Genomic DNA, 15,202 nt, shown 5'->3' on the forward strand with positions numbered 1-15,202 from the left:
AGGATTGTAGTTCTTGCTTCTGTTGTCTGCCCTCTGGTGGATGAGGCTATCTAAGAGGCTTGTTGTTTTTACTATTTAAAAAGTGATTTTATTATAACATAAAGCATACACTCCAAAGAGAGATAATGTATCACATATGTGTACAGTTTAAAGAATAATAGCAGCCGGCTGGGAGGAGCTGACAGGCGGCCCCGGGGAGGCCAAGGCGTTGGCCCGAGTGCAATGGCAGGGTGCATGGCCGAAGTGAGCTGGAAGGGCTTGGAGCGAAGAGCCCAGACCAATTGCTATAGTTTAGCCTGTGATGCTTATGATTAGAGTCAACAATTTGAAATGGCCAGCTCACCTGATGCAGTTGTCTCTTCTCTACAAGCTTTCTTAAGGTCTGGCTCAGTTTATGAACCTCTTAAAAGCATTAATGTTCCAAGACCTGATAATGAAACTGTGGGATAAATTGGGTCACTAGTACAGAATTGTCAAGTCAACACTGCTGCTGTATCGAAGCCCAACTGCAGGTCTCTTTCCCACAAAAACATGTGGTGATGATCAGGAGGCCAAGATCCATGACAGTCTATACTGCCCTGCTGTGCCCTGGGCTTTGGCTCTTGTATCAGTCGCATTGATGATGACAAGGGAAGGACCCGTGAGTTGGAGCACTTGGCTATAAAATGTATGAGAGGAATTGTCTACTGCTATATGCGTCAGGCCGATAAGGTCCAGCAGTTTAAGCAGGATCCGTGCCCAACACGTTGTCTTCACTCTGTTCTCAATGTACATACAGGGATGAGATTCTCTCCTATCAGGATTATGGTCATCTTCAGATAAATGCAGCATCACTCTATCTCCTTTACCTTGTGGAAATGATTTCCTCAGGACTGCAGATTATCTATAACACTGATGAGGTCTCTTTCATTCAGAACCTTGTATTTTGTGTGGAAAGAGTTTACTGTGTGCCTGACTTTGGTGTCTGGGAGAGAGGAAGCGAGTATAATAATGGCAGCACGGAGCTGCATTCGAGCTCTGTTGTCTTAGCAAAAGCAGCTGTAGAAGCAATTAATGGAGTCAACCTCTTTGGCAACCAGGCCTGTTCTTGGTCGGTTATATTTGTGGATCTCGATGCTCACAATCGCAACTGGCAAACTTTGTGCTCACTGTTACCCAGAGAATCAAGATCTCATAACACAGATGTTGCCCTGCTCCCCTGCATCAGTTATCCTACGTTTGCCTTGGACGATGAGGTTCTGTTTAGCCAGACACTCAATAAAGTGGTTAGAAAATTAAAAGGGAGATATGGATTTAAGCATTTCTTGAGAGATGGGTATAGAACATCATTGGAAGATCCTAATAGACGCTACTGCAGACCAGCTGAAATTAAGCTGTTTGATGGCATTGAATGTGAATTTCCCATATTTTTCCTTTACATGATGATTGATGGTGTTTTTAGAGGCAATCCCAAGCAAGTAAAAGAATATCAGGATCTTCTGACTCCAGTACTTCATCAGACCACAGAAGGTTATCCTGTCATACCAAAGTACTACTGTGTTCCAGCTGATTTTGTAGAATATGAAAAAAGAAACCCTGGTAGTCAGAAGGGATTTCCTAGCAACTGTGGCCGTGATGGAAAACTATTACTTGGGGGACAAGCCCTTTATGTCATCACAAAACTCCTGGCTGATGAATTAATTAGTCCTAAAGACATTGATCCTGTTCAGTGTTATGTCCCACTACAGAATCAATGTAATGTAAGCATGAGGTTTTCCAATCAGGGCCCACTGGAAAATGATTTGGTTGTTTATGTAGCGCTTATAGCAGAAAGCCAATGCCTTCCAGTTTTCCTCAACACATATGGTATTCAGACTCAAACTCCTCAACAGGTAGAACCCATTCAGATCTGGGCCCAGCAGGAGCTTGTGAAAGCTTATTTCCATCTGGGGGTCAATGAAAAATCAGGACTCTGCGGAAGGCCAGATAGGCCCATTGGCTGCCTCCATACATCAAAGATTTATTGCATTCTAGGAAAGACTGTGGTTTGTTACCCTATCATCTTTGACCTAAGTGATTTCTAAATGTCTCAAGATGTTTTACTGCTGGTAGATGACATAAAGAATGCACTACAGTTTATTAAGCAATACTGGAAAATGCATGGGCATCCACTTTTCCTTGTTCTCATCCAGGAAGCCAGTATAAGAGGTAGCCAATTCAATCCCATATTAGATGTGCTGGCAGCTTTTAAGAAAGGAGTGGTTGGAGGAGTTAAAGTTCACGTTGATCATCTACAGACACTAATATCTGGAGCTGTGGTAGAACAACTTCTTACGAATCAGTGACACAGAAGAGCTTCCAGAATTTAAGAGTTTTGAGGAACTAGAAGTTCCCAAACATTCAAAAGTCAAATGACAAAGCAGCACCTCCAGTGCTCCTGAACAAGAACAGCAGCCAGATGTTACCATTACTGAATGGAAAAACAAACCCACCCATGAAATTCTTCAAAAACTGAATGACTATAGTTGTCTGCTTAGCCAAGTCATCCTGCTGGGTATACTGCTCAAAAGAGAAGGACCCAACTTTAACACAAAGGAAGGTACTGTTTCTGATCACATTGAGAGAGTCTATAGAAGAGCTGGCAGCAAAAAATGTCAGTTGGTGGTGCGCCATACAGCAAGCCTTTTAAGTAAACTAGTGGACAGCCTGGCCCCATCCATTACTAATGCTTTAGTGCAGGGCCAACAGGTAACTCTGGGTGCCTTTGGACACGAAGAAGAGGTTATCTCTAATCCTTTGTCTCCAAGAGTGATTAAGAACATCATCTATTACAAGTGTAATACCCATGATGAGAGGGAGGTGGTCATTCAGCAAGAACTGGTCATTCATATTGGCTGGATCATCTCCAATAACCCGGAGTTATTCCGTGGCATGCTGAAAATACGAATTGGCATTGTGTGAGGCAGTGCAGTAAGGCACATGACCAGGCTCTAGCATCCAGCAGAACTGAGTGCAAGTCCTGACCGCCACTCATCATCTCAGTGGCCTGAGGCCAGTGGCTGAACCTCCCTTCTGCTTTCATACCAGCTTCATTGTTTCGTGTGAGATGAAACAAGATAATATGTTTAAAAGGCCTGCCACAACTGAGTAAAGTATAAGTGCTTCTTTTCATTTTTTTAAACATATTTTTGATTGTATTGAATACAGGTATCACGTAAATATGTTCTAATTGTAAAAAAGTCAACAAAAAACAATAATTGAGCATATAGAGTAACCTAATATGTGGCCAATTTGGGGGATGTTCAAGTGTTTGAAAAGAATATGTAGCCTGTCAGGTGCAAATACATGTGAATGTGTGTGAGTGTGAATAAGTGTTTAGCTTGCTAATTGTATAATTAGATCATCGGTATCCTTACTATTTCTGTCCTACTTGACCTTCGATTGCTGATAAATTGTAAAATGTTCTCCTGATTATGAATTTGTCAGTTTCTCCTTGCATTTTTATCCATTTTGCTTTATATATTTTAAAGCTTTGTTTCTGTCCATGTTACCATGTTTTAACAATATATCTTTCCTTATGTCATTTATTTTGTAATTGAATTATTTTTAAAAAATTATTTTTAATTTCAAACATCTACAAAAGTATAGAAAATAGTATAATAAAGCCCATACTATTACTCAGCTTCAACAATAATAAAAAAAAAGAATAATAGAAAAACAAGCACTGTACAACTTAAAGATACAGAAGCCCCTTAATCTCCTCATTTGTGTTGCTACCTAGTACACTCTCATACTTCTATCCTGAATTTTTTGTTACTCGCCCTTACTTTTAATAACTTTTTCATTAATATAAGCATCGCTAAATTATTGTTTAGTTTTACCAGTTTTCATCTCCATATCTAGTAGATTAACTTTTAAGCATCAGTTTTAAATGTCCTTTTTTATGTTTAATCATGGTATTTACATGATATATCGCCATTCTTTTACTGTCAACCTTTCTGTATCCTTATATTTAAGATGTCCTTATTTAGGCAACATATAATTAAATTTTTATTTTTTCATCTAGTTGGACAAACTTTGTCTTTCAATCGAAGTATTTAGTCCATGTACATTTAATATAATTACTGATATATTTGGAATTCTATTTACTGGATATAACAACAGCCTTAACCTAATAAAGTCTAATGTAAATTATAGTTTTACCACTTCCCAGACAATGCTAGGATTTAAGAACACATTAAATCCATTTATCCCTTTCTGCTGTTTGATTTACTGCTGTCATACATTTATTTTAATTTTATATGTATGTAAACTTCACCACATGTTATTATTGTCATTTATATATTTGACTCCTGTTGCTCTTCATTCTTTCCTGCATTTCTGTCTTTCCATCTGGGATCATTTTCATCGTGTCTAAACTCCTTCAGCATTTCTTTTAATAGGGATCTGCTGACAACAAACTTTTTTTGATGCCTTTATGTTTGAAGGATATTTTCATTGTGTATAGACTTCTAAGTTGTCAATAATTTCTTCCAGCACTTCATGATATCATTCTGTTTTCTTCTGGCTCCTATGGTTTCTGTTGAGAACTTAGTTATCATTGTTGTAGTTTCTTTGAAGGTACTATGCTTTTTTGTCTGGCTGTTCTTATGGCTTATTCTTTGTCTTTGTCATTTGGCAGTTTTACTATGATGAGACTAGTAATGTCTGTATCCTTCTTGGGATTTGATATTGTTCATCTGTTTGGAAATTTCTCAGACATTACCTATTCGAACAATGCTTTTGCCTCCATTTCTCCTCTAATCTATTTCTGTACTTCTGGAGCTCCAGTTACACTTAGAACTTTGCCGTCTCCCATGTGTCTCTTTCACTTTTTTCTATATTTCCTTCTTTTTTTTTTTTTTTTGTCCTTTGGTCTGAATATTCTCTGCCAACAGAGAATACTAGTATTTAGTATCTTACAGTACTAATCCTGTTCTTATTTGTGTTTAATCTGCTAGTAAGCTCATCTGTTGAGTTCTTAGTTTTAATTACTGTATTTTTCAGTTTTAGAATTTCCACTTGATTCTCTTCTTATGGATTCTATTTCTCTGGTAAGGGTATCTTTTCATCTATTTTTTAAAAACATATTAATCCATGTTTCTGGATCATCTATGGCCTATTTTTTTTTTTTAATAAATTTATTTATTTATTTTTGGCTGCGTTGGGTCTTCGCCGCTGCACGCGGGCTTTCTCCAGTTGCCAGAGTGGGGGCTACTCTTTTTTGCAGTGCGCGGGCCCCTCATTGCAGTGGTTTCTCTTGCTGTAGAGCACCGGCTATAGAGCGCAGGCTCAGCAGCTGTGGCGCACGGGCTCAGCTGCTCCGTGGCATGTGGGATCTTCCCGGACCAGGGCTCGAACCCGTATCCCCTGCATCGGCAGGCGGACTCCCAACCACTGCGCCACCAGGGAAGTCCCTGGCCTATTTTTACTTTCTTTCTTTCTTTTCTTTTTGATCTGATTTCTTGGTATATCTGGTAATTTTTTTATTGAATGCCAGACATTTTGCATGAAAAATTGTAGAGGCTCTGGATGACGCTATTTTTCTCTAGAGGAAAATACATTTTATAAAATGGTAGGCAGCTAGAATAGGAACAGAACAACTCAGTCCAATCAGTATATGACTGAAAAGTCTGGGTTTCAGAATTTTTAAGGTTCTAGAGTCATCTGCCTGGGTTCAACTTGCAGGCTGGATAATCTTGGGCAAGTTTTATAATATTTCTGTTCATCAATTTTCTCACTGATAGCACAGGGTAAATAATAGTACTTTCCTCACAGCATAGTTAAGAAGATTAAATGAGTTAATATATAAAAAGTACTTAAACTAGTACCCAACACATAGAAAGTGTCCATTAAGTGTTTGCTAGTGTAGGTATTAATTTTTGCCTAAGGCCAAAATCATCTCCTTCTGTTACTGCATTTAACAAATATTAATTGGAGTGGCTACTGGTAGAACTCAAAATGTGGAGAAAGATTAGACCTTGTTAGAGGATAGGATCAGGAAATAGGGTAGAATTAAAAGCTCTTGCTATATTGAAAACAGAGTCAAAGAGGTAATGTAAGCATCTCAGTGTTGGTCTATGGTTAGCTCAGATCATTTCCTACATGTAATTCAGTCAGTTCCCACAGTGCTAGGTGAAGTTTCAAGGTGCAAGTCTATTTCAAGAACTGGTCAGTTTTTTACTTGCTGTCTCTGGAGTGGACTTGAGGGGTGGTTAGAGTCAGCAAAGCTCAGGAAGAGGGAGTGAATAGTCTCTAATATTCTCCCCATTCTACCTCTCAGGCTTTGACTTCATTTCCTTTTGGAGTGGTGCATTCTTGATCTAGGAACTAGGAAAAATGTTCTATCAAACCACAAATTAGACACAGTTTCATCAGAGAAGTTCCTAACTGATGTTTCGTCCTTGCTCTTACAAGAATCGTCCTAGTAGGATCATTCCAGTTTGATCGGATTCAAGGTACATGATTATGCCACAGACACTGTACCTGAAGCAGTCTGTGTTGTTTTTGTTTTTTTTTCAATTTGTGTTTTGACTGGCGATAAATTGATAATCACCTAGCCGGCTAAGCCAGTCCAGAGAGGCAGTTAATATGGTGAAACTTCAATAAAGTCGGCTGTCAATGCGATAGATGTTACAGGTGAACTACTTGATCTCTCACTGCAATCCTTTGAATCTCTGTTATCCATCACTCTATAATACATGTGTTTAGCAGGGAAATAGGCTTCTGAAATCTCACCATCCAAGTAAGCCTCCACAATAACATTTCTAAGTCTGACACGCAAGTCTCAACAACAATGTCAGAACGCTAGTTAGCTCTCAAATTTAGTGAGGTGGGCTTCCCTGGTGGCGCAGTGGTTGAGAGTCCGCCTGCCGATGCAGGGGACACGGGTTCGTGCCCCGGTCCGGGAAGATCCCACATGCCGCGGAGCGGCTGGGCCCGTGAGCCATGGCCGCTGAGCCTGCGCGTCCGTAGCCTGTGCTCCGCAACGGGAGAGGCCACAACGGTGAGAGGCCCGTGTACCGCAAAAAAAAAAAAAATAAAAAAAATAAAAAAAATTTAGTGAGGTGACATAAATTTACAGAAGGGTGGCAAGAAACTGAAGAGTGTTCCTCTTTGTGCTCTTGGACAGTAAAAAAATTTTAGAAGCATAGCCTCCGCAGTCCCCTTACTAGTCGGACTTTTGAGTAGCAGGTTTTGGTACAAAGTTTCTGAGATTTTCCTTTGGCTAAGTCTTAAGTGGTACAAAGTGGAGTAGATGAGGTTACAGAAGGTACAGCTTTATTGCATGAATAGAAGCAAAACTTTGACGAAGCAAATAATACTGAAAGATATTTTTTATTTAGGAAAAAGGATTTCATTTTTTTTAGTTATCCTGTACTTGGTTTCATTGTCAAAATGAGTTATCACCTCAGTAATTCTTCCTGGAGAACTTGTAACACACAAAGGCCAAAACTCAAGACTAAAAACCAGTCATGGCCCTCCTTAGCATTTCTAGGGTGTTACTTTTTATGAAGAAGACACTCTTCCTGTGGCATATTTTGAATTTATATGAACATTCTAATGAATGATCTTATTGTGTGTGGTTCAATTTCCTGAGGAAAGAATTTTCTTCTGTTTAATCTCAGGAAATAGGATCAGTTCTGCCAAAGTTATTATAGAGCCCAAGGAAACATTTCCTATATTTAAATTAAGCAACTTTAAAATTGCTTAAAGGGGTCTTACTAATTAGAATTCCAGTAGAGAAAGCTTGGGAAGGTTTCAGAGTGCTGTATCTGAATCCACTTCTCTTCTACTCCTGATGGGAATTTTGAAGGGATTTTGCATAGTTTCCCTAGGTGGTCAGTTACAGACCTACTTTACCCAATAATTTTTTTTTTCCGGTACGCGGACCTCTCTCTCACTGTTGTGGCCTCTCCCGTTGCAGAGCACAGGCTCCGGACGCGCAGGCTCAGCGGCCATGGCTCACGGGACCAGCCGCTCCGCGGCATGTGGGATCCTCCCGGACCGGGGCACGAACTCCTGTCCCCTGTGTCGGCAGGCGGACTCTCAACCACTGTGCCACCAGGGAAGCCCCCCCAATAATTTTTGAATTCATTGTTCTCAAATATCAAAATGCACGAAGGAAAATATATTCTTTAAGGTACGGTATACGACAGTGATTCAACCAAAGGTTTCTTACAGTTTAGAAAAAAAAAAAATTGGCTCTCCTCATCTTTATTCAGAATAGTCTGGAAGAAGTGTGTAATCAAAACCTTCTGAAGAAGTGAACTCTTTATGACCGCAAGCTCCATGAGGACAGGCACCCGCATGGTACTTCCTAACTTCTCTCAGAGCAACATGCATGATATTTTGTGCAAAATTAATGTTCATTGAATGTGTGATTAAATCTACTGATTTATATTTCTTAGAGAAATACTTCTCAGGTATTCCAGAGCATTCTGATGATTTTGAAAAAGATGGATTGTTTCACGCAATCTTTAGGCTGATCGACTTGTAGTTGACTTCTCATAACAGTAGGACTTTCCTAGTGTCAGTAGAATGCAGCTAGCTAACAGACTGTTTGCTTTGGTTTCTGACCCTATCCTAACTAAATTTAATATAAGGTCTGAGAAGCAGGGGAGGCAAGAATAGATTAAAAAAAATTTTTTTTAACATAAAATGCATTATTATTTCTAAAAGTAAAATTATATCTAACATGGTAATTAAAGCAAATTTTTACACTTATTAGAGGCATTGTATAATATTTTTAATCACACTAATAAGCAGTAAGTTGAAATGTTCAGAAAAGAAATAGTAATAACAGCTAATACTTATTGACTATTTAGATGAGCCATATCTTAGCCACTGGAAATATTACCTTTTAAAACTTGTTCACATTTTCCATTTTTTATTCAACAGTTTGCTTTCTCATAAAGTGACCAACTATGTTTTAGGCCCAGCTTAATCTCTTTCAGTCCTAGGTATGTGGGCCTATGCTAATTTTCATAGTCATATTAGCATCTACCTTATGTTTCTAAGCCACATTCAGTTCTCCATTCCAGAACCTCTTCAGTCATTGGACTCTGAAGAATCTGAAGAGCTCATCAAGACACTTCATTTTGTTAAATGTTCCCAGTGAGCCTTCATGTGCTCTGTGGAATTCCATTAATTTGGAACTCAACGTCATGCCATTCAAACAGGGCCAGCTCAGAGGGCAGTCAGAGGAATTCACAGAAAGAAAGAAGCTAGAACACCCAAACACAGAGGAACATAGAGGGGTAACTAAACCAGTATTGTTAATTTACCAGAGAGGATGGACTTAAAGGGATATTTAAACCATTTTAAACCTCTTTGTATGAAAAAGCTGATAGACAAATTTATTGGATTTGGGGAAGAAATATGGTTCCTGCATCATGACTGCACAGTGACAAAGTGGTGAGCAGATAAGCAAGAGAGCAAAAGAATGCTCTTTCTTCATACTATCTAGGGCTGGTGCACAGTGAGCTTCCAGTAACTTTTGTTGAGTGAATGAAAGCAATTTCTATGAAGGGAGACGTTTTAGGACACTAGACCAAAATACCATAAACACGATTATCTCAGAAGACCATTAACTCTGGATTTACTTGTGCAAATGAGAAGTGAGAGGTCAAAGGGGATAAGTGATAACCGAACGTTTGCTCTGTCTGGATTCAGTGTGTACACCCACTAGCATACTTTACAACATGAAGGAGGCTGGTATAAATAGGTGCCTGTAGAGCCAATTAGGCTTTTGTTTGATCCTTAAAACTGTTTTGTTTGTCCTATACCCAGTAATACCACTATATGGGAACAGTCACGTGGCATAATCTTAGACAAGTCACTTGACTTGGATTTTTCACCTGGAAAGAAATGGGGTTGTAACAGGTGAGCCTTGAAATCTTTTTGAGCTATAATCTTGGATTTTCTCCTTTCTTTCCCCTTTTCTGTTGCTTGCAACCCACCTCCACTAACTGGGTTTTGTGTATATTGGTGTATACAGAGTTTCTGATTTTTTTTTTTTTTTTTTTTGCGGTACACGGGCCTCTCACCGCTGTGGCCTCTCTTCTTGCGGAGCACAGGCTCCGGACGCGCAGGCTCAGCGGCCATGGCTCACAGGCCCAGCCGCTCCGCGGCATGTGGGATCTTCCCGGACCGGGGCACGAACCCGCGTCCCCTGCATCGGCAGGTGGACTCTCAACCACTGTGCCATCAGGGAAGCCCCAGAGTTTCTGATTTTAAAATGATCTGCAAATGGAAGGAGTAGAGAAAGAAAATGAGAGATCGATTTGGGTTAGGTGGTGAAGTATAAAGGGGCAGTTGAAGGAAGACTGATTCCCTGTTCCCTTATTTTAAGGAGTTTAATAAAGTGGAGAATAGATTCCCCAACAGGAAAGACAGAGCAATGGTTTCCTTTCTGCCTCCAGGATCTTACATAATGTTTCTGGAAAGGCCTGTGTGCATCTCATCTCTGGCAGCCCTTGAGCAGGAGGGCATTCCCTAGCTGGTTCCTGTTCCCCACCTGGACTCACACACTTGACAAAGGAGCCGCCCACTGCTCTCTTCTAGGAGGCCTGGGACAAATTTTTTAAGGTGGGATGATCTTTGAGAAAGGGAACAGTAGGCTGCTGTAACCCCTCAGCTAACATTTGCCTCTATTTATTTATTCCTCTAGGTTAAACAAAGATTTGCTTTTCCTTATTTTACGAATTACGCTATTGGTTCCGAGTTAGTATGACAGGGAGGAGGGGTTATTGAGTATATTGGCTTGAATTCTCACTTTTTGAAAGCAATCTATCCTGTAATTATTTCATATATCAGTGAGTTTTTTGCATCATTATTTCCAGTGAACACTGGAATGTGTATGGAAAAATTAGTGTACATCTGAAAACTAATTCTTTAAAAATTATGACTAGCACCTTACTGTACTTCAGGAGCTTCATGGATTTTAAAAAGTAGATTTTTAAAAATTAGATTAAAAATGTAAATTAGCTATAACCTCCAGTAAATTAGGAAACCCATGCCTCTGATAATACTGTTTACTTGGGACTAAAATAAAGCCTAGTATACCTATCTACTTCTTGGGTCATAAGACATCCAGTCACAGTCGAATACCAATTGGGGACACCATTAGAACTCTACTAAAGAATCAAAAACTATAACTGGGGATCCAATAAAAATGCACAGGTCATCTCAGTAAAAGAAGTCTTGGCATGTGGAAGATGGTCAATAAATATTTACTGACAGAATAAAACTGAAGAAACTGATAACTGCGTGCTGGGGATAAGGTTTGTGATGCTAACTCTGTAAAGCACAGCAAAAAGTAGACAAATACTTGTTTAGGAAACCACAGTGTAGAGAACATGTGGACTTGAACTAAGTGTCATAGATTAGCTCAGCCTCTGCTACAGACGTGTGTCTGTAGACAAGTTATTTCACCTCCGTGGGTTTCATTTTCCTCTCTGTAAAAGGAAGAGGTTGTCTGGTTTTCAACCTGTGGTTTTCTTTTTTCAAATTACGTCTTCTGAAGAATTCTAATATACACAGTAGGTAAAAGCAGACTGTCTTGGGTTGAATCAGGTGAGTCAGCCTGGAGCCCTGCCTGCTCTGCCCCCCATCCCACCAAGACCCCACCACACACAGTTTGAAAGCGATTGGGCTTAAAGACCTGTCCTCTCCAGCTGGGACATTTGTGTGTTAATAATCAGTGTTACAAATAACGTCTGGAGGCCAGTGGAGGGTATTTGAGGGCATATTTTGAGAAGTACTTCTTTAGCGTGTCGTCTTCGACCCTCAAACTTATCCTGGCCCCGGTGTCTGTAACTCACTCGGTGGCCTCAGTCTACGTTGTCTCCTACACCTGAACCCTGGGAGTGAAGCAAGCCCCCCCCTCACTGCCCATATCCAATGTCACTAATTGCTCTCTGTTGGTGCCTCTGACTATTTCTGACCCTTTCTTCTTCAACCCCATTTCCACCACCAGGATCCAGGTCCTCATCCTCTTTCTCTTGGACAATCACAACAAATCCCTGACCAGTCTCATTCTTCCCCAGCTGTGTCAGTCCTTAAATAAGTCTTTTCATTGTTCCCCGTGGCCTATAGGACCATTCCAGTCTCCTTAGGAGGGCAGACAAGGCTCTCCATGGCTGTCCTTACCCTCCTCTCCAGCCTCTACCATTCTACCATGTCATTCACCACCTTGTACTTTATGCTCTGGCAGTATCAAGCTGCCTGTAGTTCTTTGAATACACCTCGGAGTTTTACACTTTCACCCTTGGGTCAGTGCTTCTCCTCCAACATTGCCCTCTAACCCTCTTTTCTGTAGCTAATTTCTAATATTTCTGTAAGATTTCATGCAAGGGTCACTCCTATAGAAAGCCAGCTAAGTGCCCCACTGTGTCTTTTAGGACTCTGCACGCTGCTACCACAATCTGTTAAAATTATCTAGGCAGATCTGTCTCCGTCACTAGATTGTAACTCATTGGAGACCAAGTATTATTTCTTCTTATACCTCTTATTCCCCAGTGTCAAATACAGTGCTTGGAGTCCATTAGGTAGTCATTAAGTGACCTACATGGGATGATCTACAGTCTTAACACATTAGCTCACTCATTCAGTTTCACCTGAGATCACCCAAGAGATCCAAGTGACCTCGGGGACAAGTGACAGGCTACTGTGAAGCACAATACTTTCAATATTTAAAAACCACTTTTCATATAAATTCATATTTATCTATTCCAGTATTTATCATAGAGCTATTTTAAGCTTTAATAATACCATTTGCTTTTCCTTTTAATAAACTGCATCATTTAAGAAAAGTCAAAATACACAAGTGACAGATGTTGACTAAATTTACTCAAGTAAACTTTTGGGTCTTTTGAGTTAATTTCCAATTGTTCCTTTGTCCTAACATGAGCCTCATGCAGGGTGAATGCTCACCAGGTCCCCCAGCCCTGGCACACTTGAGAATCTCAGCCAGGAATGCAAACTTCTTCAGGATATCATTCTCCCTCTGCTTGCCTAGCACCAGGGCCACCTGGAGCCGTTACGGCATCTTTGTGTGAATTAGGAAAAAGCAACCTCTCTGCAGTGATGCAGCCCCAAAGGCACAGGGCTTTAGCAACAGAGCCATGCCTTTGCGCTAAGAAAAGGTGACTGTGTTCTAGGCAGAGGGCCCCACAGGAAGGGGAGCCGGATTTGAGCCCCTCTATCAGGTACCTTTGTGAAGCAAAGACTTACCCTGCCTATGCAAGGAGCCACCTGGCTCCCCTTGGCCCCCAAGCGATAATCTGTGGCTGCCAACTAAGCAGGAAAAGGAATATCACGGTCTCTCTGAAGGGCATTTTCTGGGCTCTCTTGTTAAGTCCAGCTTGCATTTTGATGGGGCCAGACAGTGGCTTTATGAGCTCCTACCAAGAGAACTCCTTCCTTTGCACACAATTGTCACTTTGTATAGCTCATTTTGCTAAGTGACAAGGCTGAATCTGTCACAACAGGAGCCAAACAAAATGGTGATCGCCGGCTTGCGTGTGTGGAGCCTCCTCGTTTCACGCACGCACTGTGTGGTAAGCATTCTTCACGAGCAGTTAATTATTGGTCTTCTTGCATAAAATGAATGTGACATTTGAGACAGATGTTTATTGTTTGTGACATATATATATTTTTCAAAACTCCAGCTACTGAAATTGGCCTCAATTACCATCATAAAACACAGCCTTTGTACATTCAGGGTCTTTTCTGATCTCTGACCCGTGGGAACAGCATGCAGATGTGGTAATATACACATGGATATACTTTTCTTTTTATTGACAGAATGGATGGAGTTTCTTTAACAACTGTGCTCAGGCTGAAACAACTGCTGAGTTCCACCAGGGGCTGCTGTTGAACTTCTAAAAAAACCCCATATTTTGGAGGAGAAGGGGGGTGGTAGTGGATGGGGAGGGAGGGATGGGAATGGGGGAAGAGGAATAGGAAAAAAAAAAAAAAGTCTTGGAAGAAAACCTGACATTTCTGTCTGAGGTGGAGCATGCTTTGCTGATGCCACACATGGAATGTTTCGGAAGTGTCAGTAATAAATACTTCTCTCAGAAATCTTCATATTCTAAATCTCTGCATATCATACCCCAAGGAGAGTCATACAAAGACATAGCTGTCAGGGTCTAATTTTGGATCTGAAAACTATGGCGGTTGTCAGGCATCTTTTCCCATGAGTGATATTTATCTTCTCTCACAAACAAACTGAGTGCAGCGTTTTTAATTAATTTCCAGTGTGTCCCGTGATAATTTCCCCCCCTACTATATTAATATGATGATTTAAACCTTCATTCAGAGGCAGACTTTCAGTTGAAAATCACTAAAGGTTTAGTGTTATCAATAAGCTACATGTACATTGGTTTGTAGGGAATCAATAAAGTTGCCCTTTCCTTCATTTTTATTTTTAGAGGCATCAGTGGGATTTTATCTCTTTTAAGTATATTAAGGAAATCACGAGTGAGCTGATTTTGTAATTTTTCTTCTTTTGATTGGAGGCAGTACTTAGGCTGTTTCTCTTATTGCGTGTGGAAGACTTACTTTAAGAAAACTTCTCAATTTGATGATGAGGAGTGAATTTTCTTCTTTAAAGTATTCCCATCAGAGAAACTTAATTTCTTTTTTATATAAAGGAACCAGAAATAGACCATTGAAAGGGGCATATCCTGAAATATACAAATCAGATGGGGACAGCAAGTGAATAAATCTCTTCTTTCCTTGTCCAATATCCCTCTTAATAGAAAATGTGGAATAAAAAGCATGCCATCATAAAAATTCTAAGGATAGGAGTAAGATGAAGTTATGATGCATGTTTCTTAAATAGCATATTTTTTAAACAAATGGAAATGAAAGTTATGTCTTCCATAATAAGAAGTCATGTTGGGAAGAATTTTATTTATTTTTGGCGATGCTTATATCTTTATTCAATATTATTATACTCTTAGATTAAAGGTTGCCTCAAATTTCATAACAATTTTTTTCTCAATTCACCTTTAAGATATTTGATTACTGGGGTGATAGGGCAGTTCTTGAAGAAATATTTATCTTTCTCTGGAAAGGACATTCAAACACCATTGGAAAATCATGGCAATAAAAGGTAAATTCCTACAGTATTATATAAGGCTTTTAATTATTGGCAATCAGAATATTAAATCCT

The 15,202-nt window shown here is 39.9% G+C and overlaps 1 pseudogene; it reads left to right on the plus strand.

Moving 5' to 3' along the window:
• The first annotated feature begins 222 nt into the window (after positions 1-222).
• LOC132425454 (phosphorylase b kinase regulatory subunit beta pseudogene) lies at positions 223-2,940 on the plus strand (annotated as a pseudogene).
• Positions 2,941-15,202: the final 12,262 nt, after the last annotated feature.

This window comes from Delphinus delphis, chromosome 1, assembly GCF_949987515.2.
Source record: "Delphinus delphis chromosome 1, mDelDel1.2, whole genome shotgun sequence".
Taxonomy (NCBI): domain Eukaryota; kingdom Metazoa; phylum Chordata; class Mammalia; order Artiodactyla; family Delphinidae; genus Delphinus; species Delphinus delphis.